We start from the raw sequence: 16,408 nt of genomic DNA, 5'->3' as shown, positions 1-16,408 counted from the left end.
CACCGAAAGGGATTGATATGGCGGTCGAGGTGTTCTCGTAATCCTTCCCCATGTGTGTCTGTTCAGAGGTGCCATTGGCCCAGAGTTCATGTTTATGGATGATAACGCCACACCCCATCGCACTGCAGCTGTTGATATGCTTTTGGAAAGTGAGGACATTTGTTCATATGGATTGGCCTGCCCATTCTGCTGATCTAAATTCCATCAAACACATATGGGATGCTCTGAGGAGACATCTAGCGGCATGTCCACACCCATCAGAAAATGTTCACCAGCTGAAGATGCCACTGACAGAGGAATGGACGATGTTACTGCAAGAACTTAACAACATTGTTCTAAGTATGGATAGGCGGTGCAAAGCCTGCATCGACATTAGGGGTGGCCATATCTCCAACTGAGGACCACTTCTTCCCTTTGTTCCATCTTTGGCAGTGATGCATCTGTATCCCAGTAGCCAGTGCTATGTTGCCATTTTTGAATAAAGTCCCTCTGTACTGTTTTGCTTCCATTGTTGTATCAGTGTAGTTTCCTTCATCATTTTTGTATCTTACAAGGTTCCTTAGGTATGCTTTCCCATATCTGGGTCACTCCTATGAGAAGCTACAGGTGAAAACCTGACTGGTCCTTAAATTTTCCACACCAGTGTATAAGTAGTGCAGTTCCACAAGAATCAGTATTGGTACCACTGTTGTTTTTGATTTTCTTAAATGACATCGATGAAGGGATACAGGGTGTAATGTCTAAATTTGCAGATGATAAAAAGATCAGTAGAGTAGTTAATTGCAGATGATAAAAACATCAGTAGAGTAGTTCTTCAGAGTGAACCAGATAGACTTCAGGGTTGGTTCAGAAAAGTACCAGCTATGCTTTGGTGTTTAAGGCTCTGAGAGGCTAAGTAAAATGAATGAGGATGAAATTTTCACAGTTATAAATGATTCTAGAACTAGGGATCATAAATTTAAGTTATGGGGGAGATGGTTAGACTAGATTGCAGAAAGTTTTATTTTAGTCAGCTAAAAATAGTTATAAAATTACTGGAATATAGGCGGTTGAGGCTGACAGTTTGGGAAAATTAAAAGGTCAGCTGGTTTGGTTTTTAGGAGCATTAGCAACTAAGGCCATATTGCTCCGGGGATATGCAGTGGTCATTCTCTGACTTTTCCACATCCTCCGTATTCAGTGGTCACGGGCTCTAACCCCGGTCTAATCAAGAAGCGTGTGCTACGCACTGCTGCTCCTTCCCACCTGGCTACAGAATCACCAACACAAGTCCTCTTCATGTAAATGCTTTAGCATAATGTAATGAACACCATCTGGCCCTGAAGCACTGTTGTGAGATCTATTTAATGATTCTTTCAGTTCTATTAATGTAAAGGGTTGGTTGTATCAAAAGGAGCGGTGCGTTGAGAAGTTAATTTTATACCATTCTGCACGATCTTTAATGCTCTGGAAGGAGGAAGCAGAAGCAGAGATGGTGGCAAAAAATTCTGCTAACGCATTGGCAACTTCTTCAGGCATAGAAATGTCTTTTCCTTTCCAGTGAAGTTAGCATAGCATTAGCCTTAGCAGAGGCATAGGATGCAAAGAAAGCAAGCTTATGCAGCATCAGCCAAAAAAAAAAAAAGATTGAGTTACCGCTGTTTGTATTGAGCAGTTCCTCATAATCCGGGTGTAGTTTTCATTCTTTCAGTGTCCTGCGAGACTGTTGGAGTATCAGTTGGGATACTAATTGGGTTGTTTGTGGCTTCACTGGTTTTAGGTTTAGGAGTATCTTTTCTGTAGGCTGATAAGGTTGAGCAAATAATTGGAAAGTGGTCACTGTTAAAGGGATCGGATAATACCGACCATGTCAGGATTGGAAAGATGGATGGAGAGCAAATTGACAAATCAACTGCAGAAAGGTGGATATAAGTAGGAGATCCAGCGTTTAGTAAATTAAGATCAGTTATTCATAAATTCTTCAATTAATTTGCTTCTTCTGTCCATTGTAGCAGACCCCAACAATGGATGGTGTTCATTAAAGTCACCGAAAAGACAAATTGGAGTTGAGAGTTGTGTAATGAGACTGTCAAGTTCTGAAAGGGGAAGAGGTAGAGATGGTGGAATATAAATGGTAACAAGGATAACTGATGTATCAACTGCAATACGAGTAGCCACAGTTCTAGATTTGTTATTAACGGGATCAGCTTGGATGGCTACTCCTTCACGTGCAGGAGACTGAGTTTCTATCTTGTCTATACATCATATAATTGGAGAATTTTGGCGAAACTTGGCATGACAACAATGTTTCCTGTAGGCACACAGCTATGGGGTTCAATTGACCTATTAAATCTCTTAAGTCATCAGAATGTCTGCTTAGTCCTTTGCAAATTCCACTGTATGATGTTATGCATTATTTAGGTTTATTTGAGGATGATTCATCTGGCTGTTTTTTGGATGTGGGACATTTTTTCTGGTCTTTTTTTGGGAATGTGGGGCGACCAGTATCCATAGTGTCATTGGCATGCAATTCTAGGATGGGTTCCTCATAATCTGGGTGTACATCCACTTCCATAGTGTTTGTTTGAGGTTCAGCTTTCTTACAATCTTTAGTAGTTTTCATTCTTTCAGTGTCCTGCAAGACTGTTGGAGTATCAGTTGTGATACTAATTGGGGTGTTTGTGGCTTCACTGGTTTTAGGTTTAGGAGTATCTTTTCTGGAGGCTGATAAGGTTTCTTTAACCCAATTTGCCAAAGAGATGTTCGGTGGTATTGGCACATCTGTTTGAGCTGCAGTTGAAATATAGCTTCAGGTGCGAGACATAAGATTGACTGGGCATGGTCGACATAATTTGTCTGTGTGCTTCAGGATATGTTACTTTATGTTTTATTTTGCATCTCTGAATTTTCTTTCCAGTTTTCCACATATCACATGATTTAGAAAACACAGGATGACTTCCTTTGCAGTTGGGACACATGGGGTTGAGGCTGAGCAATCTGCTTGTGTATGGTCCTTAGAGCCACATATAGGACAGATGGCATGACCTCTGCATGCCTGCTGAGAATGGCCATACAAAGGGTACTAGGAAAGTTTTGCAATACAGCTTTGTTTATTTAATTTTTTCAAAGTAATTTCCTCTACATTCAATACACCTCTCCATCCTCCGAAACCAATCTTTAAACCAGTTCTGCCAAGTTTCATTAGGGAGTAAAGCACACTCGTTGTCCCAAGCCCGTAGAAGGTCCTCATCACTGGAAAACCGCCTCCCTTTTAGCTTCATTTTCACATGCGGGAACAGTGCAAAGTCGCAGGGAGCAAGGTCTGGACTGTAGGGAGGGTGCTCGAGAAGTTTCAGTCCTGTCGTGGACAAATATTCGGTGCAGGCTTTGGCGCGGCGAGCTGCAGCATTATCGTGATGGAGGTACCAGGTGTCCATTCTTGACTTTGGCCGCAGGTTCTTCATAGATCCAATGACTTTAGGCAGGCATTGTTCAGTATACCACTTAGCTGTGACTGTCTTCTGCGTGTCCAAAACGACACATTCCACAATTCCACTCGATTTGAAAAATACAGCTATCATTTTCTTCTTTACAGATCGGGATTTTCTGACAATTACGGGTGTGTCGTCATCATCAAAGACCCAAACTTTGTTTTGAGCCTTGGTCGGCAGATCGTAATAGTACAGCCAAGTCTCGTCACCTGTCACGATGTTGTTCACATACCGAGATTGTCCCTTATCAAACTTTTTTAACATCTCCCGGCACCAAGTCACACGTCGTGTCATCTGCTCTTCAGTCAGTTGATGTGGCACCCAGAGAGAACAAAGTTTCTTCACATGCAAATGATCTTGCAGAATCGAACGAATTGCTGGTGCATTTAGGCCCAAAGTATCCTCTATCTGTTGGTAGGTCACTCGCCTGTTTTCGTCAAGCATTTTCCTCACAGCAGTAATGTTTTCCCACCGTAACTGACGTTCGTGGCCTTCCCGGCCTCTCAGAATCCTCCAGAGTGAAATTTCCCCTTTGAAATTCTCTATACCACCTGAATATCGTTGTACAATGTGGACAATCATCATCTAGTGCAAGAGTCATTTCTGCTAAGCACTGGTCTATGGTTAAACCACACACGAAATTATACCGCAAAACTGTCCTTATCTCGTTTCGTGACCACGATGCCATCACAAGCACTTTACACTCTCACTACTAATGAATAACTGAGCCCATCGACTTGGCGCGGCGGCTACTATGCACGTATGAACATGTCTCAACATGCAGCAACAAGCAGCTTCCTGTGATTCATTGTTGCGTAATATTGCAAAACTTTCCTAGTACCCTTTGTATTTCTGGCATTTAAAACAGCGAAGAGGATTCGGGATGTATGGCCGAATTCAGCAGGTTAAATAGCCAGCTTTTACAGTGGATGGCAAATCAGGAGTGCCGAAGGTTAAAATGATGGATCGAGTTGGTACGAGATGTCCATCTTTTTTAATCATTATGCTCTTCGCACTGATTACCTGATTACCTTCTAATTACTAAGTTCGCGGACTAATTCCTCCTCAGACACAAAGCAGGTCCCACTCTGTGATGATGCCTTTCAATGAATTTAAAGTATTGTGGGAGTAACAGATACTGGCAACCCACCAAATGTTTTTGTCTTTAATAGCCACTCAGAATGTTTGGCAGTGGCTGTTTCAAACAGGAGGTCTCCTGATTGTAGTCGTTTCACCATTTTTGGTGATCCTGCAATTGATTCTAAATATTTTTGGACCATAAATGGTGATAGCTTGCCCACAGGCTGAGTAGACAAAGAGTGTATCACCAGAAAGCTAGGGAGGTTATGATACTCTACTTCTCTTTGAAGTCTTTTAGGTTGGTTTGAGTCATTTTCATTGGACATTTCTGACCTTGAGCATGATGGCGCTAAAGGAGGAAAATTATTTAAGTCCATCTTTGCTCCTTTTAGCCCCGGGAGAGTAACCTTCTTCTCCCAGGTTACCTGCCCCACCACGTGGAGGCAGCTGTGCCACCAGTGACCAAGCGGTTGAGGAAGTTAGTTGGGTTAGTACGGATTAAATAAATATATATGTATAAGGAAAGAAAGGTGAATTTTCTTTCTGGATTCTTACTTCAAAGATTTCAAGTAAAGAATCACTTGAGTAAAACAGGAAGAAAAGACACTAAAATAAATACAACTTATTCGCTGAGTAAGAGCACTCTATATATATGGCTCGGAACAGAAGGAACTGGAAAGTTGTTGGAGAGGCCTTCATCCTGCAGTGGATTGAAAATGGCTGATGATGATGATATATATGGCACAAAAAATCGCTAGGTTACTATTGCTTGGCACTCAGGGCCTTCTGATAGGCATCTATGTGAGCTTGAGGTGTAGGGTAAATGCCCTCGAAGAAATTAATGAGGGTCCATCAAGCTCTCAGTCCAGTTCAACAGCAGAGCTCACTCCTGTGCATCAGGCAACACAGAGGCAATCTCTAAGGCAGAATGTGGTGGTCCCAAAGAAATAAGTTATTGTTGGTGACTATTGTCAGGGTGAAGGGGGAATATACTATGCAAGAAGGATAGGTGGAACATGACCAGGGTATGTCTGCCAGGTGCAAAAGTTGATGACGTAGAGCAGATATAATCTTTTAAGGGCACAAAAGGTGATATTGTTGTACATGTTTGAACTAATGACATTAAGAGTCATTAAGAACTAATTTTAAGAACCAACATTAAGAACTAATGACATCTGTAGATTTATTCAATTTATTCAACAAGTACAGGTGAACGTTGAAAAAAAGTCGCGAGTTAGGGTTGAATGTGAAGTGTCTGCAATTCTGCCCAGATACGATAGGAGCGAGTATATGATGAGAGCCTTGTCGATCAATTCAGCCTTGGAGAGATTGTGCAAGGCTCAAGGGGTAGGATTTTTTCAGCCTGGTCTGTGCTTGTTGACAGGAGAGACTGCTTCTGAAGGAATCGGGTACACTTAAACAGAAAGGGTGCAAGAATATTTGCTGATGTTATTGAGGCAGTGTTAGGTGGGTCAGAAAATTGTTAGCTTAGGAGGGGGAGATATATAGACTAAAAGATTAACAGTGGCCGAAGGCAGAGACAAAAGTGATTCTTGCACTGTTTCTATTAGAATGAGCTGCAGCCTGGAAAGCAAGGCAATAGAGATTTCCAGCACTGCTGGGTATCAGCGGAACAAAAAAATACATGGGCTGTGTTAGGGTAACTAAGAGTAAAAACAGGTGCATGTATATTTGCATGTACACTAATGCTAGGAGTATAGTTAATAAATTTGATGAGCTTGAAGTGCTAGTCAAGATATGAAAGGCAGATATTGTTGGGATATTGGAGACGTGGAATCTAAGGAAGTGCATCCAATTGATGTTGGTGGACAATGCAATGTTGAGTCAGTTTGGTGTGACATAAGCACTGGGAAAGGAAAAATTAGAGTAGGTGTGTGTTATAGGCCTAACGAATCTGATAAGTATAATGAGCAATTGTGCAGAGAAATAGAGTGGGCCAGTAAATCAGAATGTCTTATAATGGGGAATTTTAACATTCCAGATACTGACTGGAACTTGTGGTTGGTCACTTGCACACTATCAAGGCTTTTGTGAATTTATTGGATGATTGTTTTCTACAGCAGCATGTTAGACAGGCAACAAGAGAGACTAACACTCTTGATCTGATTATAAGCAGTGATTATTCATGCATTAAGAATTTAGAGATAAAGGAACCACTAGGTGGCAGTGATCACAGTATGTTGATGTGGGAATTATTTAAAGATGTAACTGCCATCAGGGGTAAAGGGAAGGGTTTTTGCTTTCGTAAAGGTGACTACAGTGGTCTCAGAGATTTTTTAGGTTCTATGCAGTGGGACCAACTGATGACGTTACCAACAGCAAATTCTAAATGGGAAGAATTCGAGGAAATAATTTTGGAAGCTACTACGCTTTTTGTTGCTACCCATATGCAGTACTTTGCATTTGTCAATGTTAAACTTCAGTTGCCACTTCTCAGCCCATTTTCCCAACTTATCTAGATCCAGTTGGAGTAGCATACTGTCTTTACTGTCATTAATAACCCTGCCATCCTTTGTATCATCTGCAAACTTGGATATTAAACCTGATATACCTTCATCGTTATCATTGATAAACACAGTGAAACTTCTCCTAACGGACACCTCTCTTTAACAGACATTTTTAAATTCCCCAACTCTCCTCTATTGGTTTTAACGTGTTTTCAGCTTCTGTCTAGCGGACATTCTCTGTAACGGATGCGGACAGGCAATCTGCACTGTTTCGTTTAGATTAGCACTTAATTTGATCTCCCCATAATGGATAGCGGGTGAGCTCATGGCCCTTTTTCTAGGAATGTTTCTTCCACGTATTGCCTCAATTGTGTGTTTATTTTCTATTTCCGATTCTTTGAATTTTATCAAGGTTTACGTCGCGGTTCTAAACCCTTTTTCAAGAATTTTAAGGCACGTGTAAAACTTCTGATGAATTCGGTATGTGTGCGGGGGGGGGGTTGGTCAGCCTTTCGTCTTTTGAGTTTGAGTTTTCAGTTTTGTTCAGTGTCATGTGAAGTGCACAATGTCTTCTCATAAACATTTAACTTTAAAAGATAAAGTCGAACTCATTAATGCGTATGATCAACAAAAAAAAAAAAGTGTTTGCAATCTCGCTGCATAATTAAAAATCGGGAAGACGCAGGTAAGCGACATCCTAAAGGAAATAAAATTAACTGCTCAAGCAATTTTGGCAACACGGAAATGATCAGGTTCAAAAATCATTCCCGAAAACTGCTGGACTTCAAATTGACGATGTTTCGTATGAGTGGTTTTGTCGCGCATGTGCTAAAAAAATTCCCATTAATGGGCCTATTATTAGGGAAAAGGCTTTGAAGGTTGTGAAATCTATGGGAGTAAATGAGTTCAAAGCTTCTGTGGGAGGGCTAGATAAGTTCAAAACTCGGCATAAAATTTCTTGGAAAATCGTAAGTGGTGAAGGTGGATCTGTTGATACTGGGGTTGTAACAGAGTGGACCATCAAATTGGAAGATTTATGTCATGATTTTGAAGCTAAGGATATTTACAACTGTGACGAAACAGGGTTGTTTTTTAAAGCTCTTCCTGAAAAAACAATGAGTCTAAAAACGAAAAGTGCCAGGGCGGAAAAATTTCTAAGGAACACTTGACTGTACTATTGTGTACAAATATGCTGGGAGACTTTGAACAACCTCTTGTTATAGGAAAACCACAAAATCCTCTTTGTTTCAAGGGCATAAAGTTGAATCTTTTGAATGATGACTGGAAGTCTAATAAAAAAGCGTGGATAACACGAGATATCATGAGGGAATGGATAAGTCACTTTAACCAAAACATGATTCGTCAAAACAGAAAAATGATTCTTTTCATGGATAATGCTGCATCTCACCCGCACATTGAATTGTCCAACATTCAAATCATTTTTCTGCCACCAAACATATCTGCAGAGTGTCAGCCCTTGGATCAAGGGATAATAAAAAATTTTAAACTTCACTACAGAAAACGTGTTTTAAGACATCTCATTGCAAACATGAATGATGTAACATGTGCGAGTGACCTTGCAAAGAAACTCAGCATCCTAGATGCGATTCAATGGATTTCCTCTTCAGTAAACACAATTAGAAAACAAACTGTTGTGAACTGTTTTGTAAAGTCTGGCTTCTCAAATGCAAAAATTGAAGTTGTAAACAGCAATGTGGAGCACCAAGAAGAACTTCAACATCTATTGATAATGTACGATACTTCTGCTACAAGTGACCCTGGCTACAAAGATATAGACTCGAACCTCACTACAGAAGATGGTGCTCTAGATATCAATGACATTATCATCGATATTTTTCAAGAAGTTCCTCATGAGGATGAAGAAATGGAAGGAGGTCATTCTGTCGAAGAATATATTAATGACAAACCACCGATGAAAATAGAAGCAGCACTCATACAAATCAATCGTTTAAAAATGTTTTTCGCCGCTGAAGAAGATACTGACGGACTTTCGATGGTTTCTTCACTCCAAATAAATGTTGAAAACAAAATTATCAGCCGGAAGAAGATGCAGAAGAAAATAAATGATTACTGTATGTATTTTTCTTAAGATAAAGTCATAATATGCATAGCACAATTGTATGTATATTATTTACAAAAATATTGTGCAAAATCTGTATATAATTTGATTTAATTTAATTTACATTAAACGTTTAACGATTTTTATTTATCTCTTGTGTATGTAATTGTATATTACAGTGGTAACTTGGTTTGTGAGCATAATTGGTTTCGGAAACGTGCTCGTAATCCAAAGCACTCGTATATCAAAGCGAATTTTCCCACAAGAAATCATGGAAACCCAGATGATTTGTTCCAAAACTCAAAAATATTCATATACTGTAAAAATGATTAATACAAAATACATACATACCTTTTCATATTTTTAATATTTAAATTTAATATACATAAAGCAATCGAATTTATGGTAGGACGACTTTCACTGTCACTAACGGAATCACTGCTATCTGTTGACTCTTTCTTTTTGTGTGACTTTAACAAGGAACCTCTCCAATGATACTTGCTTTTGCCTCCTCTTGAGGATTTCACAGAAATATGACATTGCATTGTCGTTAAACAGATTCATCGCTCGCACTATTACAAAATTAGGAGGCACGCTTTATTCACATAAACAAAGCTGCGCGCGTGTAGTAATTGAATAAACAACACCGTAAAGGCAGAGATACACTATTAACACTTCACATTTTACTAAAGCACATTTCTAGGGGTTACTACCATAAAACAATAAAAACAATTTCCAGTTGCATTTCTGCTAGTGGAATCTGTTATAAACTGGTAGTAAACTCGATCTAATTGCATTTGCGATTATACCGATAGCTGGAATTGTGTTGGTTTTTACGTTATTATGGTGAAATGTGTTTCTCCTTCACTGATATAAAAACCATAAAAAAAAAATACATTTTCAGAATCTTCTCTTCATTCATATCGTGTTGCGTTCGGTTGGGGTGATTCTGCGTTTGACTGCCATTTCTTGTAAACACAAAGGCGAATCGTGCATAAGCGAATTCAGTTCGTGTTATATAAATCATGTATGATTGAATTCGTGCAGTGTAAACACGTGTTATACGAGGACTGACTGTACTCGTATTGCAAGACCTCGCTCGTTTATCAAGTTAAAATTTATTAAAAATTTTTGCTCGTTTTGCAAAACACTCGCAGACCAAGTTACTCGCAATCCAAGGTACCACTGTATTTACAAAAATATTGTTCAAAATCTGTATATATTTTAATTTAATTTTACATTAAACGTTTATTCTTTCTTTCTTTTTTTTTCTCTCCCTCAGATTTCTTGTTAGCGGACATTTCTCTCTAATGGACAACTTCTCGTTCCCCATGGCTGTCCGTTAAAGGGAAGTTTCACTGTATACAAAACAACAATGGGCCCAACACCAAACCCTGGGGAACTCCATGAAAGTAGTGTCCATTGATGAGCACTCTCTGTCATCTCCCACTCAACCATCCCTTTATCCATTGTAGCAACTTACCCTTAATGTCATATCTCTCCAATTTGTACAGCAGTCTTCCATGTGCAAAAGTATCAAAAGCTTTTCTGAAATCCAAGTATATGATATCAAAATTATTTTTGGCATTCAGTTCCTTTATGACCACATCATAGTAAGCAATCAATTTGGACAGACAAGACCTTCCTTTGACAAACCCATGCTGTGTCTTAACTATTACTGCAGTCTTGTCTAGATGATCTTGCAATGCTTCTTTAACCAGTGATTCCATTATTTTCTCTAGAACGTAAGTTAAACTAACAGGTCTGTAGTTACTTGTGTCACCTTTTGAATCCCCTTTGTGAATTGGTGATACATCTGCTCACCTCCAGTCTATGGGGACCTTCCCTGAGTCCAAGGAAGCTCTCATAATTAAGGCTAAGGGTTTGCTTACTTCCTTTGTTGCCTCCTTTAATATAACTGGATAGATCCCATCCACCCCAGGTGCCTTTTTTATGTTAACTTCAACAATTTCTCCTCCACTTTTCTCTCAGTTATTACAAAATCACTTGGCTCCCTGTTAAGAGTTTGATAAGTCTCTAGCACTCCCCTCATTGAATAACTCCTCATGTGTGAATGTAGATGCAAAATACTCATTCAGTTTATCAGATAGCTGAGCATGATCATCAATAGTCAACCCATCTATATTAAGTGGTCCAATCTGATTCATCCCTTTCCGTCTAGAGTTTACATAAGTAAAAACGCTTTGCTGTTTTTCTTTGCATCCTTGGCCAAGGATTTCTCACAATCTGCCTTTGCCTGCCTAACCTCCTTTGTGACTTGATTACAGACTAATTTATATCTGCCACAGGCTTCTGTGTCACCAGATACTTTATATGCATCCCATACATTTTTCTTCTCTGCTACGAGCCTCATTAGTTCATCTGATATCCATTTAGGCCTAAACGTCGAACAGTATTTCTTAGGTGGAATGAAAAGCCTAGTAGCCTCAAAAATTAAATCCACAAAGGCTTCCCATTTAGAATTCAACATTGGTAACATCATCAGTTGATCCCTGTACAGAATTTAAAACTGTTTGAGACCCCTGTAGTCACCTTTACGAAAGCTGTTTGTTTGTTTGTTGTTTGTTATTTGGTTTTTAGGAGCATTAGCAACTAAGGCCATATTGCTCCGGGAATATGCGGTGATCATTCCCTGATCTTTCCGCATCCCCGTATGTGGTGGTGACGGGATCGAACCCCGGTCTAATCAAGAAGCGTGCGTTACGCACTGCTGCTTCTTCCCACCTGGCTACGGAGGCGCCCTTTACGAAAGCAAAAGCTCTTCCCTTTTGCCTTGATGGTAGTTACATCTTTAAGTAATTCCCACATCAGTACATTGTGATCACTGTCACAGTGGTTCCTTTATCTGCAAATTCTTAATGCATGAATAATCACTGCTGATAATCAGACCAAGAGTAATACTCTCTCTGGTTGCCTCTCGAACATGTTGCTGTAGAAAACAGTCATCCAATAAATCCATAGAAGTCTTGCTAGTGTGCGAGTGACCAGGAGTCTAAACCTAGAGCAGTATTTCTTAGTTTCTCATAATCTGCCTCTCATAATCTTTATATATAATCTTCAAAATCTTTATAATAGCCTTTGCCTGCCTAACCTCCTTTGTGACTTGATTACAGACTAGTTTATATCTGCCATAGGCTTCTGTGTCACCAGATACTTTATGTGCATCCCATGCATTTTTCTTCTCTGCAACGAGTCTCATTAGTTCATCTGACATCCATTTGGGCCTAAACCCAAATGGATATACAGGTCTGGAGGCCTCATTTTAGGAAGGATGTAGAGTTGCTAGAACGAGTACGAAGGGAAACAAGATTGGTGAGGGGAACAAAGGGGTGGTCTTACCAAGAATGGCTTAAGTTTTGCAAATTGCAGTGCCTGGAGGGTAGGCACCTGTGAGGTGATCTGATTGATGTGTATAAGGCCTTGAATGGCTTGAGCAATAATGGGATTCTTTCTCTTGCACAGATTAAGAACATGATTAAAGAGGCCTGTGCACTCTGGATTCATTATTAATATCGAATTACTGTTGCACAGAGCGAAACGGAGGAAGGTTGACAAAACAGCTGAAAGCTTTTTGTATGTATCTAATCTAATATATGTATGTATTTTTCCTATTATTAAACTTGTCATAATTTATTCTGTATTCGTTTCGCTCTGTGCAACAATAATTCGATATTAACAAATTAAGAACCTTAGGGGGCACAGATTCAAATTGAGGAAAGTTGTAGAATAAATGTGTGGAAATTTCCTTTTAGCCAGTGGGTAGTTGATTGGTGGAACAGACTTCCATCTTTTGTTGTGAAAGTTGATAGCCTAAATAAATTTAAGGGCTGAGCTGGAACAGGCATTTGGAATGAATGGAGGGGTTTTTTTTTTTTGGCTGATGCTGCATAAGCTTGCTTTCTTGCATCATATGCCTCTGCTTATGCTAACGACAACACCAGGGTACCTACTCACCCACCAATGATAGGGAAAATAGCCTTGAAATGGCCGTCTGTGTGGTGGTATCCACCAAGAATAAGTAACAATAGTCTTCTCCATTGGTGAAGCGTTACTTACTCAATGTAGTGCAATACTAGGAAAACCGTGAAGGTATTCACAATATGAGATATGATAAAAACAATGTAATTTTACCAATTTGGTAATTCATTTACGAAAAAACATGATGCAATTGCACTATCCTTTTCGTTAAGTGAAATATTTACGTAGGTTGAGTCTATGGCCCTACCAAACTCTTTCAGAGATAAACATGAATAAACACAAAGATAAACTAAAATAGAAGTTTCTGTCTATTACAGATATGAAGTTATGAACATTCATACTGATATCTGTTTCTGCCAATGGTCAGTGATGACAGAATTCCTTTTTCAGGAGAAAACACAGCTGCCTGGATTTCGGAAAAAATGAGGAAAGTATACCAACAAGACATTACTGATATAAGCAACATTTTAAAGGTGTTATTCACATTTGTGACCAGCCAAGGCATGGGAGACCAAAGTCTGTGTGCACTGAAAAAAAAAAAAAAAAAAAAAAAAAAACAACAACAAAAAAGCAGATGTTTGGATGAAATTATTCGAAAAGGCATGACAATAACCATATAGCAACGATGGAAGCACTAGGGTTAACCATTTTAGACACACTGGATCATAGGAAAATAATCTGATGTAACTCATGTCCCATGCTGTTAATAAGAAAAATGAAATTCTCCACACAGGTGATCTGTTAAAACCTGCTGCAGGAGTCCAATAACTTTCAAGGTTTTTTAAATACCTGATAATGGATGATGAGACCTTGATCTTCCATTCTGACCATTATTCTAAATTCCAGCCACCACATCCATCGCCTGCAGTGAAGAAAAAAACCTTGATTTGCCAGATCATCACAAAAAATTATTGCAAGTGTTTTGGGAAAAAGAAGGGTTGATTTTTTCAAAAAACAGGAAGGTCAGATTATAAATCAAGAAAGATACTGCCAAACACCTGATAAGCTTAATAGGTCTATAAAACAAAAAAGAATGCTCTAACAGAACACCATATTGCTAGGCTACACACTGCTCACATGACAGATGAAAACTGAAGACCTAGTTTAGCCTCATTCTGCATACAGCTTGGACTTAGCCACATCTGCGATTTTTTTCCAATTGGATATATGAAGAAATATCTTCATGGAAAATACTTTTTCAGTGATGAAGAGCTGAAAGAGACAGTAACAGGCTGGCTTCAACAGGAGGATCTAGCCCTTTAAAACAGTGCAGAAGTGAGTTGTAAAGAATGATGGTAAAAATGTACCAATAAAGCAAATAACTAACATAAAATAATATATACATGCTTCCCAATATTTGTTTAATAAATGATATAACTTTGTATCTCCTGTCTTTATACTTTTATGATCAAGAGGCATTACTAATGGACTAACTCTTTTATTTAAGCTCATTCCTTAGCATTAGTTTTCCACGTTTGAAACATCACTATCCTGAGCACGTTTTGGCAGCAAACAAGAACTGTTGAGATAGAAGGGGGGGGGGATGTGCAAGCATTACTTTGATCTATATCAACAAATAAACACGTCTATGCTACCACTTCCCTCCCTCCCCAAATAGAAATCACATGACCCCTCAGAGCCTCAATGATACTGACAAAGACCCACATTCACCCCTTCGTTCAAATACCCTCAGAGCCTCAATGATACTGACAAAGACCCACATTCACCCCTTCGTTCAAATATATTAAAGTAACTACAAAACAGGTTCCTTCTACCTACAAGTGCATCCCACATTGATAACCCTCCCACACCCTAAAAGCCTTGCAGAGTCCCTCAAGTCTTGAGTTAATTCACACGGTTCCCATACAGTTTCTTATAGTCTCATATAGTATATCATTAAGGTTGTGTGCACATCTGCAGCCAAGAATCCAGCATAAACAACTAAACTACACATGCAACACACTTTTCTGGCTTTTACAGAGGTTCTGTATTCATCACAAGAGTACTGATGGTGCAGATGTGGGAAACGACAGGTGGCACCTTATCCTACCACTATGCCACTACAATCAATATCTAATCAGGAAATAAACTTTGCAATTATTTACCTGCGCATTTGTAGTGACTCAATTGCCCCGCCCACTTGTGCCATGTAACCTGCATCCCTCTTCTCTCATTGGTTACCCCCACCATGCAGCATTCTCAAGGTGGAATAAATACTACTATGGAATTATTTACCTGCGTTTACATAGGTCATTTAGGAAAAGGCCTTTTTCTTTGAGTTCCATAATGCATGAGGAATATTGTTGCATCAGAAAGAGCAGGACTAAAATATTTACAAACTATACAAATATTTAAAATATTTACAAAATACTAAACTATTTACAAATATATAAACTATGTTGGGCCCCTTCTTCAGCTGACATTACAATGGAACATCAAATGATGCTGTGCATGGTCATGTAGAGTGAATCACGTGCACAAGGTTGGTGAAAGTTATAGAGTTCTCTTTCAATGGAAGACAACAATGTAATTATTTACCTGCGCATTTGTAGTGACAGTCATGCAATTGCCCCGCCCTCTTCTCTCACTGACTTGAATAAATATCACTAGGAGGAAAATTTTTTAATGTATAGAGAGATTAACAAAACAACATATCAAGGTCCTGGAATAGAAATCCCAAAATACAAACTCCATGCAACTACAGGTTACACAGCTATAAACATATAAACAGCTAATAATAAAAAACATAAATAAACAACAGGCTAACTTCTAAAAATATAAATGAACAAATACACCACAAATTACAATAACTTTACATAACAAGGAGATATTTCCATCAAGGCTGTTAAAACACTACATTTGAGCAATAAGCCATCAACAGCAGTACAAATCTATACCATTTTCTTTTTATTATGAAGTTTAATTTCTTTGGAGATGAAATATCTGGCTGTCTCCCTAAGTCTCTATACTTATATTCCTATGTTAAAATTTCCTATCGATCTTTAAATCCAAAAGTCCCACTAGTAGGGCTCTTGGGTTTAAGGCCTGGAATCAAATTGTCTCAATTTGGAATCATTAGAAATCAACCATATTTCTGAATAAAAATTCAGATTTCAAAAATAATTTCTCATAATTGTCCAAATTATCTAAACCTTTTTTTCTTTAACTCACCTCTAATTTCTTCAGAAAATCTGACATTATTTGGATTATTTCGTGACTGAGTTTCTTCCTCCTACATCTCACTCCTATAATTTTTAATCCTATATTAATCCTTTCCTATAATTTTTAATCATTCTACCCATTTTTGTCCT

The 16,408-nt window shown here is 38.7% G+C and overlaps 1 protein-coding gene across 2 annotated transcripts in view; it reads right to left on the bottom strand.

The window, feature by feature from the left end:
- Nucleotides 1-16,408, bottom strand: part of LOC150082059 (NF-X1-type zinc finger protein NFXL1) — a 252,064-nt gene that overhangs the window by 85,080 nt on the left and 150,576 nt on the right. The window lies entirely within an intron of this gene.

This window comes from Mastigoproctus giganteus, chromosome 8, assembly GCF_048544385.1.
Source record: "Mastigoproctus giganteus isolate SK-2022 chromosome 8, ASM4854438v1, whole genome shotgun sequence".
In the NCBI taxonomy this organism is placed as follows: Eukaryota; Metazoa; Arthropoda; class Arachnida; order Uropygi; family Thelyphonidae; genus Mastigoproctus; species Mastigoproctus giganteus.
Note: the sequence above shows the minus strand (reverse complement) of the source record. Positions and strands in the feature narration are given on the sequence as shown.